Source organism: Pithys albifrons, chromosome 7 (genome assembly GCF_047495875.1).
Source record: "Pithys albifrons albifrons isolate INPA30051 chromosome 7, PitAlb_v1, whole genome shotgun sequence".
Taxonomy (NCBI): Eukaryota; Metazoa; Chordata; class Aves; order Passeriformes; family Thamnophilidae; genus Pithys; species Pithys albifrons.
In genome coordinates this window covers 23672418-23699914 of record NC_092464.1, presented here as the reverse complement: position 1 = coordinate 23699914, position 27497 = coordinate 23672418, and the positions used below count along the sequence as shown (strand labels likewise).

Sequence of the window (27497 nt, the reverse complement as noted above, 5' to 3'; positions counted from 1 at the left end):
AAGTGATGTCAACCTTTGAAAGATCCCACATCCCAGAGGACTGGAGCTGAGCTCAGGTACGGGTGTCTTTATAGAGGATTCTCAAGGACAAACATCACACTGAGGCTGCTGTTGTGACGGTTTCTTAGTAGGAGCAGAAGGCAACTCTGGAGCATCTGAAAAAACCCTCTTTTTCAATATAAAAATATAGGAAAATATATGTGCATAATTGTCTCATTCTCCAGAGTATTATGCACATAATCAGAAGAGAATCACTATGGACTTTGTGGCATGGAGGAATATAGTGCTCTTCCTTTATGAATGAAGTACATAGGGCTGAACAAGTAATATTTCCATGGGTAAAGGAAATAGTATGCTTTTAAGCAGAAAACAAATAGATGACATCTTCTCTCTAGCAAAATGAGGATACAAAGATCTGCCTATTTTCACAGTCATTGTTCAACATCACACTGAAGAGCAGTATTAGACTAAAAAGCACTTAATTTAACTTGAGCTGATTTAAAATTCATCTCGGTGCATCTCAGCTATTGTCTAATCCTTTTGTTTGAGATGTTCTACATTAGTGAGCCACTTCTGATTCATGTGCTAACAATCCCCCTTAAGGCAGGTAATTCATGATGTTCATGATGTGCAAAGTGGTACTTCAGTTCCCACAGACAAAAGTCAGTAAACTTTAAATCCCAGAGCCCCTAAACTTATTTTGCATAAATTGCCCTCACAGGAGGGGAGTGGAGATCTGTTTATATGCAGCTCCTGTATCAACTTAGAATTCAAATCAATTTTTCCAAACAGTGGGAATGCTGATTAGAGACAAATCACAGCAGAAAACAAAGGCTGCAACCAATTTTGAGTACAAATAAAATAAAATGTGAATTACTTCACTTTAACCTCTATGTCTTTTTCTTCAGTGTCTTCAATTAAAGGTTTCTTAGCAGACCAATTAACAGAATGGAGATATATTTTTGTTAAACAATGACCTTCTGCAGATAGCATTTTTTTCCCCTTGGGTACTGAGGTTACAATTGATAGCATTTATTGCTGCAACAAGAATAGGTTTTCAGCCAAGTAACTGTTGATTTTGCCAAGACAGCGAATGGGACCTTTATGTTAATGGAACTTAGGATTTCAATCTTTCCAATAGGATGCAGTTTCTGTCCTCAGAAAATCTTGTACAGTTTCAAAAGATGTAATGCCAGGCATAAGACAATTACATTCCTTTTTCCTAGAAATGCGTATATCTGACAAAAACCCCTGTCATCACCTCAAGGTGAGGATTGTGAAAAAAAGGGACCAGTAATATCTGTAAATATGATAAAACAGGACAAAATGTAAATTTCTCCACTGGTAAACCACACGACTGTTGCAACTTCTTATATAACAAATTGTAAGGCTATCCAGTTTGACTTCCTGCTTGCATAAGCCATTGTGCTGGTTTAAAGGTAAACCAGCAGGAGAAATCAGTGCAACTCAAGAGAGATTACAAGTCAGAGTTACAATTTACTTAAAAAGATTACAAAAATACAATGATACAGAGCAAAATTGGTTTTAACCCACAAAAACAGAGGTATAACCCAGCACCCTGGGGCATGAACAGAATCATGTTCGTTAGCCCCTGTGCTGAGCACCTCCTGGTCCCCCCCAGTACAAAGTAGAAGGAAAGGAAAACCTGTTGAGGATTATGGTTGCAGTCTTGCTGGGAGTGGCAGTCACAGTCCTGTTGAGGTTCTGGTACTCCTCTGGATCCTATGAATGGCACCAGAAATCCCAAAACCCAAAGATTATATATGCTCAGGTTCGGGTGGGAATGCCCAGTACCTCTTCCCAGGGTGGGAAGTTTCACAATGGGTGATTTAACTCTGTGAGTCATGGGGTACTTCTGAAATCTTTTATGGTCTCAGTCATTGCAACTGCCTATTGTGCCAGCCTCTAATGGCCCATTAGCAGAGATGACCCCTCAGGCTGGGTGTGAAGGTGCTAATGCCTCCCCCAGAGGGGAGTTATCACACATTGGTGTGAAAACAAAGAAACATTCCCCTGTCTCCCAGGGTTCACCAACACACAGCTTGTAGTCTCAGGTGTCAGGTGTGCCCTGAGCAGCTGCTGCAAATGATCCATTATTAACAGTTCAGAAGAAATGACAGAGTGTAGAACAGAGTTTTGGTTATACTCACATAGTTATAAACTGGTCCCAGCTGCTGTAACTAGGACAGCCATCGATATTCATCTAGTGGAATCTAGACACAGTTCCAATTTGTTTAAACTGCAGTGTCTATCTTAGCAAGCCATCTCAGACAACGTTTTAATGCTACTGAAATCAATGCAAAAAGACAAAACAAAATTACTTCAAGGTTGCCAGGCTTCCAACTGATTCCAAGCAACATTAAAACTAGACCTCCCCTGCATAAGTGGTAGGATGGTCTATTAAATCATTATTTCTTAGTTGTGTTTCAAATTTGCCCAGTGTCTCCTCCAGCCAGTGAAGCTTGTTATCCTCTCTTAATAAGTTTCATTGCTAAGGATGATCAATAATTCCTTCTTCCATGGGAAACATCTGAACATTGAAATACAGTGTCTTAAGTGAAGTACTGAAATATCTGGGGATAGCAGTTTGGAAAGTTCCATGACATAAGCCCGTGGAGTCTGAAAACAAAATAGTCAGTAATTTCTGGCATGTGCATTGCCCCATAGCTGCACACACTGGAGGATGGCATTGGCACCTGGCTCTATGGCCAAGAGACAAAAATCTGTGAAGTCTCCAGCCTCACAGTCATTCAAATGGAATCCTGTCACTGAGCTGGGAAACATGAGCTCCTGGCAACCCACAGGTGAAGGAAGTTAATTGAAAGATAAGTCCTTCTCTCCTGGTAAATCAGTGGTTTTCAAAGCTGATGAATAACCTTGCTTTGGAAAAATTTCCAATCAGCTCTAATTAAACAGTCCCAGATTAAGTTAAGAAAAGCAATTTAATTGAAAGAAGGTGTAGGGACAGCTTGGGGAGATTTGTGAAAGTGCTGAGAGACACCTCAAAAGAAAAGAAGTGTGTGGGCTGCTACAACCCAAATTTCTCTGTTGGGACAGGGTAGTACTGAGGCATGGAAGAAAAATAACCAGTGTGGATTTCTCCATTTTCTCCTCACATTGCATCCTGCAGCTAGGAACAGTGCAGGCTGATCCTTCATCTGTTAATCATTTGTTTAGGTGATCACTACCAGAGAACAAAAGATATCATATGTGTGGAAAATAAACCAGGTAGAGATGGAGTATCACACAGGAAGAGAGATTAAATAGCACCTTTTCTTCCTCTCTTTGTAGTAAATGTCCATGTTAAAAATAAAAAAATAATTAAAAAAAATATGCGCCTAAGGCCATTTTTCTAACACAGGCTCTGGAGATATCTTTAAAAGAACTTGGTTGCTTCTTTTTCTTCTCTGTATTGAAGAAATTAATAAAAGATCAGCATCTGGGGCAAGTGTGAGTTTGTGCTTTACTGATGGCATGAACTCCAATTCCATCTTCAGGTGTTCACACATCAGTCCAAACCCACTACTGCACCAGTTGCTGCAAGGATGTGACTGAGGGCAGATTAGGGATCTACGGCAATACAGTAAACAGGATTGAAGGTGCTGCACACCAACTGATGGGTCATGGCAAAGTGTGTTCAGATGTGCAAAGATGGTGGAACAGGTTGCCCAGAGAAGTTGTGGATGGACCATCCCTGAAGTGCTCAAGACCAGGTTGGAAAGGGCTTTGAGCTACCTAGTCTAGTGAAAGGTGTGCCTGTGCACAACAGTGGGGTTGGAACTGGATGATCTTTAAAGTGCCTTCCAACCCAGGCCATTCTGTGATTCTGTGAAACCCTGCAGGTGACAGTGTTTGGATGGATATAGGAAAGAGTATTGGGCTGGGGTCCCCAGTAGCCATCAGTGGGACGTTAGGATGTGGACTGGCAGGAGCAGGTGTTGACAGCCAGACTGTGCACAGCAGCTCAGGACACTGTGAAGGGAGTGAGGGGTCAGGCTTGTCCCAGCAACCCACACACAGCACCCACTCTGCCCAACTGCATGGAGCTGTGGCTGAGGGAGGAGAACCCTCCATTTCACAGTGCCATTTCATACAAGCTTCAGAAAAACTCACTGAGAATCCTTACCCTCGCTGATCCCACGTCTCACGGCAGCCCAGCTGCTCTGCCATGCCAAACTCAGTGTTGGGCCACACCTGGGCCAGCTCAGGACCCAAAGCTCCTCTTCCTGCTCTGCAGCAGACACTCTGGAGCTGTTTTTCCCTCACGTTAGTGCCAGAATTCCGTGTTTTGCAGCAGGTGCAGACCCATCCTGGCCCATCCTGGTCCGGTGCCTGGCCCTTCATGCTTTTGCACCTGGCAAGATGGAGCTTCCACCCTCTGTGGAGCTGCCTGTGAATGGCACTCCAGGCTCTTGTCCCTGCTCTCCCATCGGCTTCCTACCCACACCCCAAGAGCTGTCCCGTCCTTGTGGGGAATGAATGTGTTTCTGTGCAAACTGGGCATCTGAGTGGTGTCAGCATGGCCAGTGCACCTGAATGTGCTCCTTGTTCCTTCCTGGCACACTCTCCCACCAGACAGATTCCTGCAGTCTAAACATTTCAGTGCAAAGTCGCTCAGCAGCCGAAGTCATAGGTGTGGGAATCACTGGACCCAGTGCATAGAATGGCACTGCGGTTTCTCACCATGACATTCCCGTATAACTGGCACAGTGCATCAGGTGGATAGATGGGAGAACACCACCGAGTAAACCACAATGGTTTGGTGTTTTGTAGACAACAGCACTAACACAGCAAAGTCTGCCTCCAGTAAGAGCCGGTGTCATTCCCCGGCTACCGCTCCTTTCCTTCCCTTGTCTTTCCCTGTCTCCTCCAGCCCACTGGGCACTGCTGAAAAACCATTCTCTCTCAAAAACTGGGCATTGTTTACTTCAGCAGTGCTATCATAGTGAACTCTACTGGCTAATACAGCAGAAACACACTGGGGTGTTCAAAACTCTGTGTTATTACAGGTGCTGAATGTATAGCATACTTCCTAAAAGCATACTTAGGGGCTTGTAAGGGTTCATCTGAAACCCTGAGACTATTGCTGGCCTTTGATCAATCATTTTTCCTAAATCTAAACTGCAATTGTTTGGAGAAAGGAATATCCAAATGTCCCATTCTCATGTGGGGGTTATAAAAGAAGGGCCCAGCTAGCAGTTGGGTGAATGTGGGGGTGAGTGTGAGTGCATCCCTTAAGGAAAGCTGTTTGGAGTTCTACCTTAAAGAGAACAGAGCTACCTGGAGTATGTGTGGTGGCTGAGACCAATGAGAGGCTGTGGTGTATGCAAGGTGAATTGGTTAACCAATTATGTGATAGCTTGTTAGATGTGAGTGCATAAAAGGTGTGGTTATTACTGCGTGACAGTCAGAACTAGATCTACTAGGATGTGAGGTGATGTAATAGGAACTAATAGGAACTATCTACTTCTACTATGAGCTATGAGAACTGTCTGTTAACCTATCTTGAATAAACTCCCTAAGATGTGAGCCTTCTGATCAAGCCTTCTGATGACTGCTGTGCCTGAGCTCTTCTGACCGTCAGTCCATAACCCAGCTTGGTGTAGGGGGCTCCCCCTATAGGTGAACATTCAGGAGATTTCAAACAAAGGAACTTTCTAAAACAAGGGAACTTGCCTGTGACCATGTCCTAACCACTGCCAGGTTCATGGCCTTGCCCCCAAACTGCACACACGTCTGTCTCATGCCCTCTCTCCTGCTTCCTCCACCTCAAGTCCTGCTGCATCTGCAGGTATGTTTGAGCAGAGCTCAAAAGGCTGGTTGAAGCTACAGAGCAGCAAATCCTCACTCTTCCAAGCAGAGCTCTCACTCACTGCTGCAGCTGGAGTGGCAGAGCAGCCAGGTACCTCTGACCACGAAAGGAGCTGCTTCCAAAATTACAGGTTCCTGCTATTTCAGATTAGTCATTCTTGTGTGCACAAGTGCAAGCTGAACAGCCAGCACTGAAAACACGGATGTTGCCCAGATGCAAACAGGCATTTCTGGAGAGAACCTAGTGGATGTGGGAGACCAGAAGTGCAGCTCTTCCATGATTCACATCCTCACCAAGGAGGCAGTGGTACTTCAAAATACCCTACACTCGGCTGCTTTCAGAGTGACCAGCATTTGTTGCAGCCAGCAATGTACATAAAAAGGGCATGTGAAAGCTATAGTGTACTGGGCTAAAACAGCATGCTGAGAGAGAAGTATCTGTAAAATGTTAACCACCCATATAAAAGGGACTATTTCTTTAGAGCACAACCTTCCATGCAGAAAGTCACTTCTGCTTTGCTGTCTATATTGTGTATTATGAAAAACATTAAGATTACAGAAGGACATCTGAAATAGCCTCTGAAAGTTATATCTGTGTCTCCTGATGCAGCCATGCAGCAGTTCATGTTTACAGTATTTCCCAGTGAAGCTGACATGATGGTACACACAATTTATCCTGCTCCACACTACCATGATACCAGGCATTTGGTCAATGAACAACTCCTCACAGTCCTATTAGATGACAATACTCTGTCATGTAATATATTTATAACTTTCGAGCTGTCTCTACTATGAAACATGACTTGTTTTTAACACAGAAGTATATACTTCATTGTTGTGAGAAAATGTTCTAAAAAATATCTTGAATGCTCACTCTTCACCAAACATCAAGTGAAATACTCTCTTTGGGTGCTTTTACCCGTGCAAAGTTTAAAGAAAAAAAAATGAAGAACTGAACCCGTGCCTTGCATTTTGGGATGGGTTCTTTTTTCTTCTACAAAAATATACATTTCATAAACTTTTATAGAAAAATATGGATCTTTACATCTGTATGGTATATTGCAGAGCTGTGTCTACAGTTCATTTCATTGATGCATGAGTATCTCTGAGCTCTCAGGTGGGAGCTGGGGAAAAACATATAATTAGCTGGCTTGTAAGATGAACAGCTACCCTTCTGAAACCTATGCCATAGTTCTAATTCCAGTTGAAAGTTGAGGTTGAAATGTTTCTATAATATCATATATCTCCTTAGACTTCAAGACTTTCCTGGGGGACACAGTGCAGCGATATCTCATTGTATAGCATTTAGAGCTGTTAATGTGAATCACCATATGGGTCCTTGAAAAATTAATTTTAAAATGTTTGATTTTAATTTAGAAGTTCTTTCAAGGTAGTACAGCTCCAGCAATCACTACTGGGCCCTTTGGGAAATAAAAGGTAAAAAAAAACGAAGAACATATTTGGAATACCTTTCTTTTTCCCAACTTGATATCAGCCGGCAGAGACAATAACAAAGTGGCTGCAGGACTGCTCTCAGCTATTATTGTGCCTGGTTTGCTCTCAGCATGACTCAGTGCAGACAATATATCATACCACTCGCAAGGGAAATAAACAGTAAATACTTGGACCTGGATTATTTTTTTTAATCTCTTCAGTTGTGTTTTTTTTTCTTCTGATTTGTACCCCTTTATCCTTGCTCATGTGCCATATAAGCTTCTCAAATCTAATGTCCACAACACCACCCCCCACTGGTAGCAGCAAGCCCTTCTGCTGCTGTAGGGTTTAGTTTGTAGAGTTTTACAAGGAGAGGCATTATTGAGAAACTGTATGTGTTAAGGTCGAGGCACAGGGTTGCTCCAACACCTTCCCTCTTGTTTTTCTTTTCATGGCGAAGGGGTGGCTGCTATTCTTGTTAAGTGAATCTCTTGCTTTGCTGCAGCAGCCAGGCTAGTTTAGGAAGAAAACCTTGGGGCTAAACAGGCTAGGAGAGCAGCCAAGGGGGTCAGGAGACAGCTTTAAGGATTATACTACATAATTAAAAGCTCACTCTGAATATGCTTCCTGGTACCCAGTGTTCAAACATACAAACCTTTTTAGGTAATAATTCTTGGTCCTCATTTGTATCTGAGGGATTTGTAGGTTAAAGTTGCCATACAGGTAGTGAGTCAGGAATACCAATTATTCATCTAGACTATAAAAAGACAACACCTTCCTAAACCTGCCCTAGCCAGTGAGAACTGGGCGTAAAATATAAATAGATGAACATGCATGTTTTCTTGGCTTGTTTTAGTGCAATGCCCTCTGGGCACAGCTGATGTCATTCTGCAGCAGCTTTGTAGATTAAAAATTGGGGATTCCTCTCCTGAAGTTCTCTGCAATTAGAACTGGGCCAGAACATTATTCTAGCAGGTAAAACCTGGGACACAAGACTCACATTCAAGTTTATATTTTGCTAGCTCCAAGGAAGACCATTTTATCTTCAAATACTTGTAATCAGCTCTCCAGCCATTCCCCATCCCCAGACCAACATGATGTTAAGACCAACAGATTCCTATAGGCTCATGTGTTTGTGAAAAGAGCATATTCTGACATTTTAGTCAAATATTCTAACTAAGTCTGTGCAAGCTGCCTTGATTAAACTTTCATTGTCTAAAATTAGGTCCTAGCAAGATGTTGGTACCAAAAAATCTAGAAGCAAAGGAAAGTAGGCAGAAGTACAGAAGATATGCATTGATTATATTCAGTATGAGGGAGCACTTGCTTATCTAATGTTATAATGCACAAATAAACAGGCTAAGTACCCAGGCAGCACATGCTTATTGATTGAAATAAATAACCAAGTATGAACAGATAAAAATCACTCTTCCACATCAAAGTTGTAAAAAATCCATATAGCATGTTTTGACTGATTTTCCACCAGAATTATAAGTTTTCTATTTCAAGAGAGGCTGCAATAAGCCAGGGTTCATCTTCTGTACAACAATATATTTAAATCAGACCTACTGGCTTTTTTTCCAGAATATGGCCTTTCTACTACTTCAATTAAATGCCAGTGTACTGTAAATAGGTTCCTTGTCACATATATATGTCCTTTGTCACAGCTGGATAAACACATCATGGGCTGGGTGAGCAATTTGCTCATGGGTTGGGCACAGGGGATGAGTGGGGTAACATCAGACTGGCAACCTGTCACTGCTGGAGTTCCACAGGGCTCCATCTTAGGCCCTGTGCTCTTCAACATCTTCATAAATGACTTGGACACAGGACTAGAAGGGATACTAAGTAAGTTCACAGATGACACAAAACTGGGAGGAGCTGTTGAATTCGTCAGAGGCAGTGAGGCCCTCCAGAGAGACCTTGACAAATTAGAGGGCTGGGTAATCATATGAAGTTCAACAAGGGAAAATGTCAGATTCTGCACCTGGAATGGGGCAACCTGGGATGTTTATAGAGACTGGGGAATGAGATGCTGGAAAGCAGTGCCACAGAAAGGGACCTGGGAGTCCTGGTCAATGGGAAGTTGAATATGAGTCAGCAGTGCCCTGGCAGCCAGGAGGGCCAACCATGTCCTGGGGGGCATCGGGCACAGCATTGCCAGCTGTAGAGGGTGGGGATGCTCTGCTCTGCTCTGCACTGGGTTGGCCTTGCCTTGAATATTGTGTGCAATTTTGGGCACCACAATATAAGAAAGATATTAAGCTGTTAGTGTCCAGAGAAGAGCTGCAAAGATAGCTGCAGGGCCTTGAGGGGAAACCATATGAGATGCAGCTGAGGTCCCTTGGTCTGTTCAGCCTGGAGGAGACTGAGGGGAGACCTCATTGAAGTTACAACTTCCTTTTGAAAGGAAGGGGAGGTGCAGACACCAATGTCTTTTCTGTGGTGACCAGTGACAGGACCTGAGGGAGTTGTGTCAGGGAAGGTTTAGGTCGGATATTAGAAAAAGGTTCTTCATCTGAAGGGTGGTTGGGCACTGGAACAGGCTCCCAGGGAAGTGGTCGCAGCACCAAGCCTGCCAGAGTTCAAGAAGTGTTTGGATGACACTCTCAGGCACTTGGTGTGACTCTTGGTGATGGTCCTGTGCAGGGCTAAGGGTGATGATCCTTGTGGGCCCCTTCCAACTCAGCAAATTCCGTGATTCTGTGATATAAAAAAAATGGAAAGAGACACTGAAAAATTAACTTACTATTACAGACAGAAATGTGAAGAACCTTGCCCTATGTAGTCAGCACTGACTTGTAGTTTTGATGAAGCTCATGTTGGACTGAATCAGCGCCTAATCTTTTCAGCTCTTCACTCTCTAGTGCCTGTCTGCTTCCAAGTACTTTTCACTTGTTAAAAATCTCTTGTTTACAATCATTTCCTTGTTCAGTTTTTGGAGAACAAAAAGGAAAAGAAAGGCTTTATTCCCTAGGTTAAGTTTAGATCACATACATGAAGGAAAAGAGAGATTCTGCTACACTTTATTCAATATGATGTTACAAGAAAACAACAGTTACAGCTGACAAACCATTACATCTTTCATAATACAGACAAATTACAAGGTGTAACAAATAATGTGACATTTATTTAACTGTACTGCTTACTATGCTGTTCTTCTGAAGTATATATATATATTTAATTACATAACATTGTTTTCATGTACCAGCCCTCCCCTTTTTTATTTGTTAGAAAAAAGAACACCTCTTAGTGCACCATACAAAAATCCGTGTGGAAGCTGGCAAGCAGGGATTTTGTATGCAGCACCATTAAAATGCATTTTGGGGGATGGGAATTATTAGTGCATCCTTTACTTTTAGATTTTTTGCTTATGTGAAAAATGCAAGGCAGTAACATAGAGTCACTTCACCTAAATGCTGGTAGGGGAGAGTATTGTTATGCTCAGTAATGCAGCCTAATTCTGTTTATATGGGGTGTCTGCATTTTGCTCTCCAGTCTGTACAGTCTAAACTTTTTATATAACAAGGATTACAAATCAAATAATATTCACAGATGAATATTTCGTATAGGACCATATCAGAGCATTGACTACATATTTGGTTGTGTGCACTGATAAAGGGGTGTACTTCACCTACCAGCCCACAGGGTATTTATTACCTTACCGTTTCCCCCCAGGAGTGTGAAGCACAGAACCCCTGTTCATCAAAGATAAAGAAAAACCCTCTGTGCCTCTGTCTACTGCAGATTGGATTTTCACTGGTGATTTGTCCTAAGCCATGGTTCTAATTAAAAACAATAGTGGGAATTAAAAGGACCCAACCGATCCAGGACACCATACAGTAAAGTAATATTGGAACTACTGGAGTGTCCTGTCTGGTGTGGTGCCTGCTGGGTGTGGATTAGAGCTGATCTGAACTGACTAGGACAGATGAGCCATCTCCAGCTGGTTGACTTGTAAAGTTAGGTTCTGTGAACTTGAATGTGTAAGGACTCTGTATTGTGCAGACCATCTCTATCATCATGTTCCCTTCCCTGTTTACTCAGTATGAGATCCTACAGAGAGTTAGAACATGCCCTCCCACTTTTAACTGCCTGCTATACCTGTTGCTGCTCTCCCCCCTTGCAGCAAAGCCACATCCTCTCAAGTATCACCGGGAAGGATCTACTGGGGCTCAGTCAAGTGGTAGAAAAATGCAAGTTATGCTGCTACTGGCTGTTGACTCTGAGTGAATCCCAGAGTTTCTGAAGGACTGTGCCCCATGGAGTACTGGTCACTGAAGCCAAATTCTGCCTGTTGATGGCATGAAACATCATGTTCTGGGCACCCACAGCACATCTGGAAGGCTGGGCTACTTCATATCCCTCTGAAGATTCTGTGGGGAACTGATTTGAGAAGGATGAGAGAAAAGAAGGATAGCACTACTGACCTTTGCTGATCACTGATCTCAAGATCACTGATGGGGTTTAAGCAGTCCATTCTGCAATGCTGAGAAGAACTGTGGTGAAAACAGTTGGAGGGGTGAGCAGCTGTCAGGGGATCCTAACTGATAGGTGTCAGTCAGGCTAATCATGCAGTTAAGGGCTCTACTGAAAAGGGGAAGAGGGAAATAAGGCTATACTGTCAACTGTCAGTTCCCTGGCCAAAGGAGCTTCTACTTTCTCAAAAAACCTTGATATTTCCCAGCAGAGTTGATATTCCAGAAGATTAATTTGCAGTGCTTATATGAATGGCACCAGTGCGCTAAGCCTAGGTCCCTTGGTGCTAGGAGAACATCCTTAGGGCCAGAGCCTCCATGGGAGAGCAGCAAACCCAAGTCACCACAGCCAACCAGGGTGCCTGCAAAGTAGGTGTGTAAGAGATCCTGGTCACTCTTTATTGATCAGTAGCTGAGATAACCTCACTACTGCTAAAGACTAAGTTACTATTTAGAAGCCTAGATATTTATAAGCTTTCCTTCAGGCAATTGAGTTTGAAGATTTTTGGACCAGTTTTATTTCAGTAGTTGCTTAAAAGTGGGAATGGGGCAGAGAAGATAATCTGACACGCAGGTGTGTGTACACACACATACACAGATACATACCTACCTTAAGCAAACACTACGTGAGTCACTATGGATAGTAATATGCTGGACTTGTGGGAACAGTTGGGGAATTACTCTCTATATTAAACCTTCAGATGTTTAATTGAGCAGCACAATTGCTTGCCTCCCAATTTAAGCTGCCAAGTAGAAGCATCTATGAAACTACCCTTATATTCCTAATCGAAATCTTTGTTACATTGTCAAAAATTCTTCAGATTTTTGCAGCAAGTTTTTTTTCTAAAAATAGCTAATTTTAATAATCAAACTGCATACAATTTAAGTAGCAAAGATAATGTATAAAAGACTTTTCTCTTACAAAAAAAAAGAAACATGAAACCCAAACAAACCACATCTAAGGCAGTTTCAGTGTGTGATAAATTCAAAAGTTCAGTGGTCACTTTTCCCCTTATAAACACAGGGGGAAAACTAGTAAATTCTAAATAGGATTGTGACTGAAAGTGGCTTTCAGATGGCTTTTAGCAGATCCTGAAAGAGAGGTGTCATTGGGGAAAATTGTCTTTTAATGGCTGTACAAATATTGAGAATATTTCCATTGTTCAACTCTTTGAAAGTGTAGACTCCTGTCCTAGTTCATTAAGAGACCTTTTGTAGCTACTTGTGCATTCAAGGATTTGCCTTATTGGGTGATTTTTTTCTTATTAAACACTGTTGGAGTTTAATAAGATGGCAGTAGCACAAATCCTTTCCCCCTCCTTTTAAACACTGAAAGCTAACCAAAGCATTACCACACTTCTTAAAAATGTAATTCAATGCATCCAGCAGGCAAAGGATGTCAGATTTATGTGTAGAATAATATTGCCTAGCAAGCATTTCTGTCCAAGCAGGACTATAACTCAACAGTGATTTTTGCACCATACCCTGCCCTCTCTAAATGCAAAGGACTGCATACAGTCAGGGCAGTTTTTTCACACCCCTGAACACAATGTTCTTCCCAACCAAAATGTATCAGGGGCTTCCTTTTCTAAAAGCACACAACTTAAGTTTCTTGCAAAGTTTGCATTTGAATGATTCATTCAGAAAAGCTATCTAAAGACCAAGGATCATGTAGTACCTTCCAATCAGCTCAGCATACCTATGGAAAATAACTCGAAAGGTGCTTTGGTGTGGAACAGCAAACAGTTTGAGATGAGGAAAATTCTCCACCTTGCTTTGTACATGGCAGTAACAGCTTGATTTAATGGCTCGTTCAATGGAAGTTTTTATGTACCTTAGTATGTTCCTTGAATTACACAGAACACTTTCATCATCTCTGTTTTCAAGAAAACATTCCAAAAGGTACCAAGTGTGAGAAGAAACTTAGAGATGTTAGCCAAGACCCATAAAAGAAACGTATATTTTTTAAAGGAATAAAATCATAAAGAATTCACTCTATATCTGTAAGCTGCATACATCTCATCATTTTTGCTTTGTCTTTCTCACAGGCCTATTTTGAAAACTGGCATGCTGCATAGCCTAAGCAGAGTAACCAAATTCAGAGTACTGAAGTAAACATGCAATTATTGCCATGTTTTTTGAATAGATATGAATGGTCTCAGGGGATTATGAAAAAAGAAAAAACCCAACAACACTTCAGGAAGAGTGGCAGGGTGCTGCAATTGCCAGCCGATCAGACAAGTTGGGCTTGCCCTGGAAGAAACAGTTTTTTCCCAGTGGTTGCAAAATATGCACAACTCTCAAAGAAAACATACAGTCCTTTATGCCATCATTGGCTCTTTTAGTACAGTTGTTACTGAAGAAGTGTGAACACCAAATGTGTTGTCTGAAAGTATTTAAGACATTGCTGGTGCTTACAAAGATGCAGCCCTGCAGTGGAAAATCAAACAAAATCAAACACAAGAGTGAAAGAATACATGCCATGTATCAGTAAGCAAAAGCTTAATCTTCACATAGTTCTCTGAAATCACAAGGTATCCAAATGCGTGCAAGGTTTTAAATAAATTGCAGGGAGAAAACAGGGTCTTGCCAGCTTCAATTTTCTTTTGAATGAAATCCACCATAGAGAAAGAAAGGAAACAGGCCGTGGTTCCTTCCTGGTGTCGGCCTCCTCATTAGGTTTTTATTTCCCTCCTTCAACCTGGTAAATTTAATCCTGTAAGGAAACAATATAAATTACAATAAGCCTCATGAATTGCATTTTTTAATGTTTTTTTTTTTTACTTGGTAAAAGATAGGTTAGTCCAAAGTCAGTTATGAAGGCACCAGCTCAGCATGAAGGACGGACTTTCAAAGCATGTTTAGAGCTGGTATGTCAGGAAAATGAACTTAAAACACCAATGTTTTCGGGGTGGTTGCCTAAGTGAGATATATTAATCCATATTCATACATCTCTGCCCCAAGTGCTGATTTTCAGAGGTGCCATTAGCACTCATATTCTTAATGGAAATTATAGACAGCCATAAGCAGACAGTCGGCTCTTCTAAAGGTGCTTACATCCCCTGAATGCAAAAGAAAGTTGCTAAATGCTGGCACAGCTTCAGGAGTTTACAAGCTCTTTTTGGCCTTTTTCTCATGGAGTCCCTAATGATCAACTCCACAGCAATACTTGCAACTAGTTTATCAAAAGGTGTCCTCAGGTTTCCTTCCTAAGGGTTGTTTGAGTGCCCTGAGGCACATCACAAACATTTCTGCAAACACAACCAGGTTAAGGAGCAACTTGGTGTGCTATATTTAAATGTATTCACTTTTAGTTCAGTATATTTCTATTAATAGGCATATAACCAAAACCTTCCCTTTCAAATACAAAAATTAACACTGTATCAATAGCTTCACTTATGTCATCTTTCACTCTGCTGATGTATAAGCTTAAAGGAGGGACAGAACTTGCAAGCAAGTATGATGGTTTTGAGGTTTACATGAAACAGGAGGTAGGCTGAGAATCTGGGATACATTACTGTAACACAAAGCATCCAACAACTGCAAGAAGAGCCAGGTAAAGGCTAAATTAACTGAAGCCACTGAAAGTATTTTATAATTAACATATTTAATTAACAAATGTTCAGGTAGAATTCTATGCCAAGTAATAAAGTGAGACTTTCTGAGAAAGTCTGAAAATATATTTGTTAGGTTCTTCAAGACCAAGGATTGCAACTACAGTCCTGATATATTTTTAAAATGTAGTTGCAGGAAGAAAGTCAGATGGGAAGGAATTTCATCATTTAAGAAAAAGAATGCTGAAATATTCATTGAGCATGGAACTGGTTTGTATTAGCATGTCCTAAAACTATTTAAATTAGACTACGCAGTTGCCAGTGAACCTAGTCTAGCCCTCATCCCAAAAGCAGGAGGAAAACAAGGGATCATTTTTGAACTGCAGTTTCAGGCATAACATTTTATTGCATCTTTCAACAAAACAGTCCAATCTCTACACAATATCTTAACCTTCACAATTTGCAAGGCTTCTGTCATGATTTGAGAGCTTTTCTTCTGTTCTTTATGCACCAGGATACCTGAATTGAATTAACAGAAGCCTGTTCTTAAGCATCTTGGGCCCTCTTGGAGCTTGGTCTACCACCTCTAGCGTCCTGCTTGGGTTGTTTCCCAAATGCTTCTGGAGTTTGTGTCGACTGTCTATTCCACATGAAAATCCTACTTTCCCAAGGGTCTAGAGCTTGGCTGAAATGTCAATAAATCTTGTTTCAAGGAATATATTTGAGCTGATGCATTTAGTTTACCCTTCATAAACTTAAAAACAATATTTGGAACATGCAGAGATTCACAACTGCTCAGTGATGAAACACCAGTGATAATATTCCCCAAATTCCACATTTCCCTTCCTTCAAAAGCACTTCTTAGGGATGTCCTTTTTGGAGCCCCTCCATACAAAGAAGCAATTAAACTTCCAAACCTTCAAAAGCTGAGCTGGCATTTGCCCCCAATCATCACCCACACTACAGCTGAGAAAGGTCGTCTTGCAATTTGGAAGCCACATCTGCCCAGAACCAGAATAGCTGGCCTGATTTCAGGCTAAGGCCAAATTGCTGGAGTTCCAGACTGGCATAAGCAGCAGGGACATCCAAAGACAGGTAACAAAATTACAGGGATAGAAAAGCCTCTGGATGGAGGCTTTCCCCATACTTATCAAGTTGTTCAGATTTGAGAATAACTGCAATTACATTCGTTACACAGAGCTTTTCCTTTCTATCAATGGACCTCAGGACAATTTCTAGAGGAGATAAGCATCACGATTCTCTTAGGGCTATGCTACAATTTCACAGTAACAATACTATATTCTCTGGTTTCAAGTTTGCCTCTGTAGGTGAAGCTGATGACACATTCTCCAGGGCAGGACCTGAGCTTGTGAAATGGGGAATACCTTCATCAGAAGCTTAGCACTTCCAGAATCAAGCCCTCAAACATATAGAGCTTTCTGAGAAATGAAAAAAAAGACCAGAGCTGCTACCATGTAACACAGAGGGGAAAAAAATCTCTGCAGTCTGGCAACCACTGCCAGCACCAATGCAGAACAAGGGCAGAACACTGAAGGCTAAGAATGGGTAGCAAAGGTTACAGGTTGCCTGCTCTGGCTAACTATAAGGTAGCTGACAGTTTTATCATCGTAACTGCACCAGCTTCAGCTTTGCTGGGTCTTGCTGTGCTGGGCTTGCAACTCTGGTAACTGCTTTTGTATGAGGCTGAGAGCCTGTGTGACAGATGTTGGGCAACATCACCTCCCACGTTTGGCACAGGCTTAAGATGAAGATTAGATCAAACAGTACAATCACCAGAAAAGAACAAGATTTGATGCCACATTTCACCAATAGTTCTGGATGGGGAAAGCTAGAAGACATAGTGCAACTGGAACCAGGGAACAGTATGGTGGTCACGGTATCTCTGAAGACATGTTGAAATACACCACCTGCCCGGTTTGAAAAGCTGCTCTGCATGATGAACCCACTGCACACACCAGTGACCTAATGGCCAGGGTGCTCTGAGGCCAAACCCTCAGCTTTGGCTGCTGTAACATTTCCACCATGTATAAAAAAATCCTTACATGACACACCCATGGTGCTTAGGAACAGATAATGTTTCCATCCCTAATTCTCTGAATGTTTATTGTTGATTCAAAGTGGTGTCAACAGGTGGAACCCCTTCACTTTGCCTCCAGAGTGCCCTCATGGAGTGCCAACCTTTTCCTGTCCTGAGGAAGAGGAAGAAACTGAACACAGATGTTAGAAAAGCACTATAAGCACTGTGGTCCTTCTCTTCACATTTTTTTTGTTGAAGATGATACTCACATCAAATAGGCACCTCTCCTAAAGTGGAGAAAGAGGAGAGTGTCTCTTTATCCACAGCAGAACATCCACAATAAAACAAACAGACATTTTTAGACTGGTGTGAACCAATCTTTTTATTAAAATGTCATTGTCTCTTCCATGGGGCTCTTGAATTGAAACATCAGTTGTTCACATGACCAAGACCTGAGGCAGGGCCCCCCAGATGGTGCTGCAGCCCAGTTTCCAGATGGCTGCAGTGGGCTGACCTTGGCTGGATGCCAGGTGCCCACTGAGCCTCTCTATCACTCTCCTTCTCAGCCGGACAGAGGAGAGAGAGTAAGAGGGAAAACAACTCATAGGCTGAAATAAGGCAGTTTACTAAAGCAAAAACAAAAGTTTGTGCATGCACAAGTGAAGAGGAAAATAATGTTTACTCTCCGCTTCCCATCAGCAAGCAATGTCCAGCCACTTCCCTGAAAACAAGGCTTCAGCACATGAAGTGGTTGCCCAGAAGGCAAACATGGTAAACCCCCCTTCCTTTTTCTTTCCTTAGCTTTTATATCTGAGCTGACATCATATGGTATGGAACATCCCTTTAGTTACTTTGGGGAAGCTGGTCTGGTTGTATCCCCTTGCGGGATCTTGCCCTCTATGGGGCAGGGGGAAGGAATGTTGAGTGGCAGTGCTGGTGCTGTGCCAGCACTGCTCAGCAGTAACCAAAACACTGGTGTGTTATCGACACTCTTCTAGCTACCAATGCAATTCACAGCACGGTGAGGGCTGGTGCGGGGAAATGAACTCCATCTCAGCCAGACCCAATACAATGGCTCAGTAAATCCATATGTGCATTTTTAAAGATAAATTTTAGAAATATCCCTGCTTAGAATTTAATATGTTTCCCTGATCATACAAATCAAAGTTTTGCCTGGTGACTTGGCAGATTGTGTTTATGGCCTCTGGTCACAGCTTTGCATATAAAAGTGTAAATTGTTAAATGGAGTATTTACAACTTGTGATTTCCCAAGTGCAAAATAGGGTCCTTTCATATCTCCTTAAAAAGCAAAGCAAAACAAATCAAAACAAAAACAACAAACCCTCCAAACAAACATAACAACAAACTGAAATATAACAGACTGCCTTAAAAATGAACTTGTATTTTTTCACCATAGATCCAGGTACTTCTGGTTTTTGTGACATCTCTACAAAACCTAAATAACCTTCCACAAGCAAGTTAAGGATGTACTTGAAATATTAAGGGACCTGGACCTACAGCAAGTGACTTATTTCTAGGTTTGTTATCTAGAGGAATAATCTGCTGCATATATCCTGTTTGTTCCAAATCCCGAATTAAATAAAGTGTTAATCCACCTGAAAAATGGCAGTTGCCAACTTCAGAATGCAGTAGTTGTTGCTGTAACCGTGGTTCTAGAAAGGGATACCCAAGCTTGTAATTTAAACATTAATCATACTCTCAAGACATGAGGCAGAGGAGGATGATTAAATCCCAAATATTTTTCTTTATGTTAATTAGTGAAAGAATGTCGTTTCCTGTAACAATGCCAGTTCAATGCATGTTCCTTTTGGCAGCATCAGCATCCTTTTCTAGGTACTTTTAATTTCTGTATAAATTATCTCATAGGGTGGAGTTGTGCTCCCGCAGAGTCCTTAGCATGCAAAGCACACTCAGAGTGCAGGTCTATTTACATGACAGCTGATTTAGCATTATTATAAGAGTATTCCAGATTTAAAGTAAAAATATGAGCTGACAGCTGGAGATGCTGTATTCTCTATGAGCTGAAACATAGGGGTATTTAAGTTCCTCAACAATAATACTCTTTCTGCTTCTTTCTCCACCACACATGCCCACACCACAGATACTGTTCATCCTCTCTGAAAAAAAAGTACACTACTAACAGGTGATTTTTCCTGCATCTTTTATTCCTAGCTTTGTTAGAGAAGTAATTTTAAAAAGCCAATCAAACATTATCGATACTGTTTGCACTCAGTGCCTACATGCAACTTGTTGCTATAAATATTAAGTAATTGGATCACCAATACCCATAATGCAACTTTATTTTGACCTACATGCCCTATGAACTAGATATTTTTTGGCTTCAATTTCCTTAAAACCAACTGTCAGCATCATGTGATGGAAGAGATGAAAAATGAAAATGAGTGTTCCCACTGTGCAGGTGAGTGACCTGTGGGAGACAGCTCTGCCTGCTAGGATTTTTACACGTACCATCAGACACAGACCAATTGATTAGATCATCTTATACCTGCCACCAACTAGGCTCAAGAGACTAATTAGAGAGAGTACTGCCTGCGCAGGCACCCCATTGACACCTAATTTGCTCAGCCAAAGCCTTTGGGGAGAATGTATTATCTCTGCAGCTGTGCTTCATGCATTTCTGATTTGAGGCATAAGCAAGGAGTACTTCTTCACTCTTTTGCACAAACTGAGTATATAAGCCCTTAAGTGCTAAATACAAGCAGACAAATTAAATCTGGCCAGCCCCCACAAATTTTTTCCCCCCCTTCAAATATAAATACATACATACGTGTTTTACTTTATGTCTGTAATACATGTGCAAAAATGCAAACACACAAAAAAGGTATATGTAGGAGTCTGAATGTGTATGGAAAAGATGGATACATAAAGACATTTCCACAAATACATGCTTTAAAATATGCAATTGTCACACTGCATGCCTTCCTCTGCTGCAAAGTTTTACTTCTGTGAAATTTAAAAGAAATGTGCATTTGTTCTAATATATGAAAAATAAATACTCTGCAGTGTTGTTAGCTCAGGCTCAGAATTACTCCATGGACAAGCCTCAGTAGATTTCTGCCTATAGTTGCTCTGTGTATCTTCAGAGGTGTTAGTTCAAAGATTGTTTCAGTATATAATCTAGCTTTGTTGGAAGCTTTTCTTTGATGGACTATACCTTGTTTGTGGTTTCCTGAGGACTACTGTTCACTAAGGCTAAATATAAGGTTACTTAAGTTGCTTTCTGCTAGGCTTTGGTTTTACCTAGTTATCCATGCCCCAAAACACACAGAAGAGGCAAGACTTAAGGCTGTCATTAAAAATTTAGTAAAAAAAAAAAAAAAAAAGAGAGAGAAACACTAGAAAAACCATGATTTTTTTTTTTTGAAAACTGAGAAGGGTTTAGAAAAAAATGTTTTCAACTACAGGCAGGTTAGTGATTTCTGAACTCAAATACCTTGCAACACACAGGAACATGGTGGATTTGCATGACTTCTAAAATAGAACTGAAACCAAATATCTTCTTCGTGCTTTTGTGTCTTCAACGCAACTTTCAGGAGTTGAACAAGGCTGAATGATTACAATTGAATTTCAGTTTGTGTCAAAGTCTGTGTTGACATGGTCAGTTTATTGGTTCAACTCAGGATCCTGCACCGCTATAACTAAAGAAGCCTCAGCAAAATATGTGCAACTTCCCTGTGTGGCTAAAACATCAGATGTAACCTGCTTTGCCAAGCACACTAGTATTGTGACTTCCAGTCTTGCTCCTAGGATGGGGCATAACTCAATAAAAACCGAATATCCTCACCCTCCTCCCCTCACATAGGCCACACCTCTGCCAATTCATTTTATATTTCTTTAGCAATATTTAATATCATTTAATGTTTAAATGACCCCTCTAGATTTCTTGACAATTGTTGGCTACTACTTTTTCACAGATGCAGCACTGTATGAGATACTTACACATTGCAATAATAACTGCTATCACTATTTAGCAGTAAACTACATTCGACAAACAAGTAACAAAGGATTTACTGATTAATTTTTTTTCTGCTCTTTTCCCCTGTGTCTTAGTTACTACATTTGTATTCTTACACTGGATTTCCCAGACTCTTATCTACAGTGATGAAAATTTCTGTATGTTCTTGTCCACAGTTTTAACATATAAATCATAATACAGATTCATATGGACATATTTCTGGGTTACAAACTCCTCTTTCCGCAAAGAACTTTTCACTGATTGACTTTACCTTTGAGCAGAGCCCTGCAACTCTAAATAAAGGAATATGTGTGTGGAAGGTGAGTACAGTTTCAGGGTGTGTGAAAGGATGACTCTAAAAGAAGTGAGTGCTAGACAAGGACTGTAAACTAGTAAGAAATAAAGTAGTCGAAATAGTAACATAATTACCAACTAAATGATTTTAAGAGTATACATACTTTAAATAAATGACATAACCTTTGAAAGGTAAGATGTTTATGGCACAGTGGATATGAGGCTGCAAAACAGAAACCAAGATTTTGGCTTTTCTACTGAATGTGACTGTTGGCAAGTTACTTTATCTCACTGTAACCTGTTGTGTAACAAGGGCTCTGGGTTATATCCCAGCCTCTGGGTTTAGAGTGTCTTCCAAAATGAATCTTCAGTTTTATCTGGAGCCACCAATAGTTCAAATCACATAGATAAAGTTAAATTCAACAATATTAGAACAGCTGCAAAGTTTAGGAGTGGTTGAAATCCTTACTTGGACTGTGTGTTTTCCAAATTGCACCTTTCTGCCCAATTCAAAACGAAAGTCCTATTTCACCTAAGACTTTGTGAATGTGAACCCAATAGTCCAATATGGGAGGTTGATTCTGAAGGGCCAAGACTTGCCCTTAAATTATAAACCAGTTGCTAAGCAGCCTATATGCATATCAATAATTGCAAGCCAACCATGCATACTTTGCACACAGGTCTCTGAAAAATATTGTAATGAATTCCTTCATAGTGTGTCTTGTGAGGAAAAAAGGAATACAAGCCTATATACTTTATTCATAGTATATACTTCCAATGTTATTGGATAACATGTTTGGTTTCACAGTTGATTTGTAGGAATACCTTTAACTTTTGAGTGGCTGCACTAACTTCCAAATTAGTTTTCTGCAAGTCTTTCAGCAAAAATTCTTTCCTACCCTAGCTGCCCAAAGCTGAAGTTTTTTCTTTGAGCTGAGAACAAAGTCCACAAAGCCCTTCACAATTACCATTTGAATAAGGCTTCACATGAAAAATGGCCAGGACTGAATCTACTACATGTCTCCTAGTTTTTGAGAGTAAAGCACAACCCTCTGTGAGTGAGTTCTGGGAAAATTAGTACTTCAGCTGAAGGCACTACAAAAATAGCAGTGTTATTGAGCTTAATATAGTTTGCAAGCAAAGCCCTGGAAAACTTATTAAAAACAAAAAGCAAGCTGAGGATTTTGGTACACATCAAGACCAGAAAAATATTAGTGCTACTTGTTTGCAAGAACATACTTCTCAAACCTGAGAAACAGCCAAATCCCTACAACATTTTATAACCCTTTTTTTTAATCTGATTAATGTGACACGTCTAAATTGCTATGCTTCTCACCCTGATAACTTGCAAAAAACCCTGCCAAAGAGGAACTGACTGAATGTAAATTGGAGAAATGCTGTCTGCCTGTATGTGTAATGAGAGAACCTAAACCTACGATTTTTGCCAGTGTTTGACACAATGGGATCCTTAGCTGTAGCACCAGCTCTCTACTCTGAAACAGATAAGTAAATGCTATGCCTGAACACTATTTGTAGACAGCTTAATTAAAATACCTAAAAGTAAAAATAAAGAAAGAACAAACCTATCCATTATAGTTGTATATAACATAACTCGGAAAATGAAATACCTGTTGGAAGAGGATATAAAGTAATTAATGCTCTGGTTAACATGTTTGTTACTGGTCTGAACCCCATTCAGAAGAAAAGGAGCACCAGAAGAGCTGGTGAGAGATCTTCTCATTGTACTCTCTTGCTAAAGTCAAAGGACTACAAAGCACTCACCTGGGTGCAAGTGAGCTGAGCTGTGGTACCCTTCCATAATGTCTCATCTTTGGGGCAGAGCCAACTTAAATAATTCCCACTGCTGCAAACCTCACTCCTTCCTCCTGCCCTGCAACTTATGCCCTTCTCACTTCTTTTGTAAAATTTTCTGTGGGACTTCCTGGACACTGGACCACTAAAAACACCAGAAGTGACATTATTTTTATGTAGATCTTCTCAGTGAAAGCTTGCAAATAGCTGTAACATCACAACTTAGTGGGTTTGGAAACCAGAGGGAGCAGGAAGGAACTGCCTAGGTAGAGCCAAAGAGAAACTTGACTGTTCATGTCTGCAAAGAAAAAATCATGGAATAACATCCTTATTTTTCATCAACAGCAGTTCCCCAGTGCATTACTCATAAAAAAGCTTTCCTTTCTAATGTTCGAAGCCACCTTCCAACTCACAAATGGCTAACTATTTTCAGGTATCCAGAAACAGTGTGAAATCTGCCCTAGCTGGCCACTTAGGGGAGCAGACAAAAGTTGTTGCATAATGACCTACTAATTAAAAAGGAAGAAAATCATATTCGAAAGATCTAGGAATACCCATAAGATTGCCTAATAAGGATAATCTGTACGTTTCAAGGGAGCAGCAAACAGGAGATGGCTGAGAGCCCATGCCTCTGACTGGAAGTTCTTTGAATTTTTTTGGTTGGCTTTAATTTTTTTTAGCAGGAAAAATGTGTTGGCCTGTCAACATATCAAGGAGATGTTTGTGAAGCTTCAAGTCATATTTAACCAGAGTTCAGAGAATTCAGATGGGATAGAAAAGCATCTGATTCTTTATATGTCACTATCTAGCTGTAAATGAAGAATACAACCCTATAGTTCAGGGAGAGCAGATCAACTGTGCCCTAATCTACATACCATGAATAAACCTTACTGTCTTCCAGTGTTTGGAATGACGGCTGTTCTTATTTAGGAGTGCTATTTATCAACTCAAACCTAAGTGTATTTCTTCTATCTGAAACACAACAGCTGACCAACTCAAAACCCAAAAGAGATGATGTGCATGACTGTCTCCCTCCACTCACCCCCATCTAACATAGCAAAAAGCGCGTAACTTCAGAGAACTTAATCAGAAATTTATTCCTGCTTTTCCCCATTGTGGCTTTTATCCCCAAAGTCAAGTCTGTTGGACAAAATGACATATGAAACACTAAATGCCTTTCAGATGACTCATTAGCATTCACCTTCTCCCAAAAACTAAGGACTGCCTCATGCAAAGATTAAAGTATCCACAGGTACTTAAAAATAGGGCATTTTGTATACATGTGATTGTTAATATTAGCCAAGTTACTTGAAAGGTAAGTTCTCTTGGAACAAATTTTATGCCACTAGTGTAATAAGTGCAGAGTAGCTATGGGATAGTGTTGAGATGGGTGTGGACTATTTTGTTCTTACAAAGATTCCTTGGAATTTAAAGATACCTCTTCAAGGGATAACAACACTACCTCACTCCCCACAGATAAATGCTAAGCATTAAGAAAACAAAGTGTGAATGTTTATTATTACCAACATCATTGTAGTAGCCCACAAATACCTACAGGCAGCTTGGAATTAAATTATGTTTGGAGTTTTGGAGGTTTTTTTGTTTTGTAGTTTGTTTTGTTTTGTTTCGTTTTTGAAAAGACAGAATGAGTGTTCAGGTTCAGAAGAAAAAAAGAAAGACAGATGGGTAAACTAATAAAATTTGTAAAACTTTGATTTCTCATCTGTATTTTTATTTTCATTAGTGTTTTTCCTAGAAAGTACTTTTCAAACCAGCAAGGAATTCTTAATTTATCTGGAATGTGGAGTTATGGATGCCTATGTTTTAGCCTGACAGAAGAGACTTCATTGCAGTTGCATTCTGGATAGCAAAGATCCTTCTAGCTAAACACCATGTGGTTATACATTCTATTTGCTGCTGTGGCTTTTCAGAGGCTGAGCATCATGTCAAAGTGGTCATGTCAATTAAAATACATTTTTTAGGACAGCACTGCAGCCCTTATGCACACATAAATTAGACAGAAAGCAGTCCTCACATGCTGAATCAGAAGGATACTTCCCACAATTATAGTATAATACATTAATGGCAAGTGTAAGTAATAGATGTATTTAAATTTTGGAATATATTTCCAAACATCATTCTGTCCAAAGCTCTTAGTCCATGTGTCCACCCATACCATGAATGCCATGCAACGATATTGACTGAGGGGTCACAAAGTCTTTGGAGTTGATCTTTTCAAGCCTGAATTGTTTCCTAACCTGAGAGTTCTTAAGAGTAGAATAGAGTAGAGGAGAAAAAAATTCCCAGGTTAGGAAATGCAGTGGTGTTTTATGAGATATTGCTTGCCTCTCTGCTCATTATTCCCTAGAGGCTCCACTGATACTGAATACTGCTATGCAATCCTTTCACCTATACAGCTTCCACTTGGGATTCTTGCTGAAAATCTGTGACATTAGAAATAATTACTGGCAGCTTCAGGCCAGCTGCATTCTTTCCTGCCAGTTCCATTTTTAATTATAAAAACCTATGGAGCATTGAAACAGAAATATTTCCCCAGTGCGGTCTCTGTGGCATTAAATGGAAAAAATGTTCCCGAATTAGGATCTCTACAGAGCATCACTACAACAATGAGGATATCCTATCTAGTACATAAAGAGATCACAAAGCAGCTCAGTGATTTGATTTCTCAGAGTTCCCACTCTGGCTGAGGTTAAGAACCTTTTCCACATGTATGACTAAGATGTTCAAATATTACACATGGTTTGGGAAATCCAACATGAGGTACTTCTCAATGACACAACTTTTGGAAACCATGCAGGATCTACACCCTTTGAAAATCAGGCCTCCCTCAGTTACAGAGGATTCCCTTCTCCTGTCTGTTTTCTGAAAGATTTAAATGTTTTCAAAAAGTAGTCTCACACACTTCAGAGGCTTGACACATGTGGCAGAAATAGTAAATGTCAAATCAGGTGCAAGATACTGAACATTTCATGGTATGCTAAGACAGGGATCATGGTAAGAAGGGGTACTAAAGGCTTTTCTTTCGAAAGTGCCATAAGCACTGGTTTTCTTGTAACTGCCAGAAATACTTAATCTTTTTTCTTTTGAAGCTCCATTATAAAAGTAAGGTTTTGCATAGCTCGTTTAAATAGTTTAAATGACACAAGGTTAAGAACAGGAAAGCCTTTCACCAAAGGTGGTTAGTCCTTTTCAAAGATTTCATATGCAGCTTACTTTCACTGCATTCTTTTACCTTGGCTGCTTCCCAAGTGAGTAGAAGTTAATTAAATAGGATTTTGACCCTCTAACCTTCCCTATAAACTGCATCTTTACCTAGGTCTATTTAAATAAATCGGATAAAAAACCAATCATGTAGCAGAATATATATTTTTACAGCTGTGGAAAAAACAAACATGTCTATTAAGCTTATTTGTAAGTACTTAGTATTCAAAGCAACAGCCAAGACTCATGGATGATTTTAATTAAAGTAAATCTGGGTGGGCACATAAATTCATTTACGATGGCATTTCTCAAATTGAAATTTCTCTAGCATTACTGAACAGCAGTGCACTACGGTAAGTCCTCATTTATTCAAGGCAACTGAAGTTCAATCCCTGTGATAAGGTTGAATTAATTTTGTGTCATGAAAAGTATAAATTTTATCTATGAAAAATATCAAAGATATGAGGCTGAAAATCATTACAGGAAAGGAGAGAAAGAAAGAGCAGAACAGATGGGTAGATAACAATTATACAGAACGATACCCAGCACCTCTGTAACTGACATGCTCTGGATTTAATTATCAAAAGAAGGTGAAACAGATGCACCAGAAGAACACTGTGTTGCTCTCTACAGACGATAGTGTGACTTTCTGTATCTCGTTAGCCCTTTTCACTTTAAAATACAGGCTTCTCATTATTAAATCATTCCAAAACACAGTAGCACCTTTTAGTTTCATCCAGAAACAAAATATAATTTAGGTGTGAAGAATGATAGCAGTTATGTATGAAGAAACACATAACTAGCTCACACATAAAGAATGAACAAAGAACCAAGCT

The 27497-nt window shown here is 40.4% G+C and overlaps 1 protein-coding gene across 3 annotated transcripts in view; it reads right to left on the bottom strand.

Annotated features, from left to right (window-relative positions):
* Positions 1–10264: 10264 nt before the first annotated feature.
* The window catches only part of CDK14 (cyclin dependent kinase 14), a 298720-nt gene continuing 281487 nt past the window's right edge, over positions 10265–27497 (bottom strand). For all 3 annotated transcript variants that reach the window (XM_071560658.1, XM_071560662.1, XM_071560661.1), the window contains one exon: positions 10265–14460. The gene's annotated coding sequence lies outside the window, so the exon portion shown is untranslated. The remainder of the gene's footprint in view (positions 14461–27497) is intronic.